Source organism: Triticum aestivum, chromosome 7A (assembly GCF_018294505.1).
Source record: "Triticum aestivum cultivar Chinese Spring chromosome 7A, IWGSC CS RefSeq v2.1, whole genome shotgun sequence".
Classification (NCBI taxonomy): Eukaryota; Viridiplantae; Streptophyta; class Magnoliopsida; order Poales; family Poaceae; genus Triticum; species Triticum aestivum.
In genome coordinates this window covers 618,357,136-618,360,811 of record NC_057812.1, presented here as the reverse complement: position 1 = coordinate 618,360,811, position 3,676 = coordinate 618,357,136, and positions in this window count along the sequence as shown.

The window sequence follows — 3,676 nt, the reverse complement described above, 5'->3', positions numbered from 1 at the left end:
GATGTGTGCCTTGCTATAAGTCTAGCAGGGAGGTACCAAAGTGATCCAAGAGTGGATCACTGGACAACGGTCAAGAACATCCTGAAATACCTAAAAAGGACTAAGGATATGTTTCTCATATATGGACGTGACAAAGAGCTCATCGTAAAAGGTTACGTTGATGCAAGCTTTGACACTGATCCGGACGATTCTAAATTGCAAACCGGATACGTGTTTACATTAAATGGTGGAGCTGTCAGTTGGTGCAGTTCTAAACAAAGCGTTGTAGCGGGATCTACATGTGAAGCAGAGTACATAGCTGCTTCAGAAGCAGCAAATGAAGGAGTCTGGATGAAGGAGTTCATATCCGATCTAGGTGTCATACCTAGTGCATCGGGTCCAATGAAAATCTTTCGTGACAATACTGGTGCAATTGCCTTGGCAAAGGAATCCAGATTTCACAAGAGAACCAAGCACATCAAGAGACGCTTCAATTCCATCTGGGATCTAGTCCAGGTGGGAGACATAGTGATTTGCAAGATACATACGGATCTGAATGTTGCAGACCCGTTGACTAAGCCTCTTCCACGAGCAAAACATGATCAACACCAAGGCTCCATGGGTGTTAGAATCATTACTGTGTAATCTAGATTATTGACTCTAGTGCAAGTGGGAGACTGAAGGAAATATGCCCTAGAGGCAATAATAAAGTTATTATTTATTTCCTTATATCATGATAAATGTTTATTATTCATGCTAGAATTGTATTAACCGGAAACATAATACATGTGTGAATACATAGACAAACAGAGTGTCACTAGTATGCCTCTACTTGACTAGCTCGTTGATCAAAGATGGTTATGTTTCCTAACCATGAACAAAGAGTTGTTATTTGATTAACGGGATCACATCATTAGGTGAATGATCTGATTGACATGACCCATTCCATTAGCTTAGCACCCGATCGTTTAGTATGTTGCTATTGCTTTCTTCATGACTTATACATGTTCCTATGACTATGAGATTATGCAACTCCCGTTTGCCGGAGGAACACTTTGTGTGCTACCAAACGTCACAACGTAAATGGGTGATTATAAAGGTGCTCTATAGGTGTCTCCAAAGGTACATGTTGGGTTGGCGTATTTCGAGATTAAGATTTGCCACTCCGATTGTCGGAGAGGTATCTCTGGGCCCTCTCGGTAATACACATCACATAAGCCTTGCAAGCATTGCAACTAATGAGTTAGTTGTGAGATGATGTATTACGGAACGAGTAAAGAGACTTGCCAGTAATGAGATTGAACTAGGTATGGGATACCGACGATCGAATCTCGGGCAAGTAACATACCGATGACAAAGGGAACAACGTATGTTGTTATGCGGTTTGACCGATAAAGATCTTCATAGAATATGTAGGAGCCAATATGAGCATCCAGGTTCCGCTATTGGTTATTAACTGGAGACATGTCTCGGTCATGTCTACATTGTTCTCGAACCCATAGGGTCCGCACGCTTAAGGTTTCGATGACAGTTATATTATGAGTTTATGAGTTTTGAGGTATCGAAGTTAGTTCGGAGTCCCGGATGTGATCACGGACATGACGAGGAGTCTCGAAATGGTGGAGACATAAAGATTTATATATTGGACGACTATATTCGGACACCGGAAGTGTTCCGGGTGATTTCGAAGAAAACCGGAGAGCCGTAGGGTTACCGGAACCCCCCCCCCCCCCCCGAGAGAAGTAATTGGCCATATGGGCCTTAGTGGAGAGAGAGAGGGGCAGCCAAAGGTGGTCTGCGCGCCTCCTCCCCCCCTAGTCCGAATTGGACTAGGAGAGGGGGGGGGGGCGGCGCCCCCCTTTCCCTCTCCCTCCCCACTTCTTTCCCCCACCTAGTAGGAGTCCTACTCCTATTAGGAGGAGGAGGACTCCTTGGCGCGCCATAGAGGCCGGCCGGCCTCCTCCCCTTGATCCTTTATATACGGGGGCAGGGGGCACCCCTTGACACACAAGTTGATCCACGTGATCATATTCTTAGCCGTGTGCGGTGCCCCCTTCCACCATAGTCCTCGATAATATTGTAGCGGTGCTTAGGCGAAGCCCTGCGCCAGTAGAACATCAAGATCGTCACCACGCCGTCGTGCTGACGAAACTCTTCCCCGACACTTTTCTGGATCGGGATCCGGGGATCGTCATCGAGCTGAACGTGTGCTAGATCTCAGAGGTGTCATAGTTTCGGTGCTTGATCGGTCGGGCCGTGGAGACGTACGACTACATCAACCAAGTTAACGCTTCCGTTGTCGATCTACAAGGGTACATAGATCACACTCTCCCCCTCTCGTTGCTATACATCACCATGATCTTGCGTGTGCGTAGGAAATTTTTTGAAATTACTACGAAACCCAACACACACAACATCTAAGGCGCAGCCCCTCCCCTCCCCAACACCTCTCCTCCTCCATAAGAGCTTGGCGAAGCCCTGCCGGAGTACTGCAGCTTTATCACCACCACGCCATCGTGCTGCTGTTGGAGCCCTCTTCCTCAACCTCTCCCTCCTCCTTGCTGGATCAAGGCGTGGGAGACATCCTCGCTCCGTACGTGTGTTGAACACAGAGGTGCCGTCCGTTCGGCACTAGGATCTTCAGTGATTTGGATCACGTCGAGTACGACTCCATCAACCCCGAGGAGTGCATCTACATACCCTTGTAGATCACGAGCGGAAGCGTTCTCTTGAATGCTTCCGCTCGTGATCTACAAGGGTATGTAGATGCACTCCTCTCTCCCTCGTTGCTAGATGACTCCATAGATTGATCTTGGTGATGCGTAGAAAATTTTAAAATTCTGCTACGTTCCCCAACAGGAAGAGCGTTTTGACGGTATACAGGCAGAATACGTTCCCCGAGCGGAGAATGATATCGCCGATTACCTGTCAAAACACGCTGCCCTCAAGCTACCTGTGGAACCAGGTACCTTTGTGCTTCGGCTAACTCAGCCATCCGTTGATCCATCAATAGAGTAGAACAAGAGGAGAAAATTAGGGCCCGGCAAGTACTTTCCCGCCGAGCTCCCCGAAGCCGCCGGCAAGGATGTTGCCGGAGACACTGAGCCTGCCACGGGACGGATAGCTCCGACAGAGCATCAAGCTCTTGCCATGGAGACAGCCGCTCCGATAGCGGAGGAAATGCCTTTAGTCCTCACCGTCGAGCCCCAGGCTCCAGCGTGGCACAACATACCGTCCGATTCCTCCAAACAGGGGAACTTCCTGAGGAGCAGGAAGAAGCGGAAAAAGTAGCCCGTCGCTCTACTATGTACCAGTTCGTCGATGATGTCCTATACAGAAAGAGGTCGAACGGCGTGAAATTGAAGTGTATCCCTCGAGAGGAAGGACTGGGGCTGTTGGCGGAGATACATGGAGGCATATGGGGATCCCACATCGGGTCAAGGGCCCTTGCCGGCAAAGCGTTTGGGCAAGGCTTCTTCTGGCCCACCGCCCTCCAGGATGCGACGACACTAGTCACCAGGTGTGAAGCGTGTCAGTTCCATTCAAAGAAGCTTCATCAGCCAGCTCAAGCCCTTCAAACCATTCCTCTCTCCTGGCCTTTCTCGGTCTGGGGGCTCGACATACTGGGCCCTTTCCCCCACGCTGTTGGGGGCTTTGAGTACTTGTACGTTGCAATCGACAAGTTCACAAAGTGGCC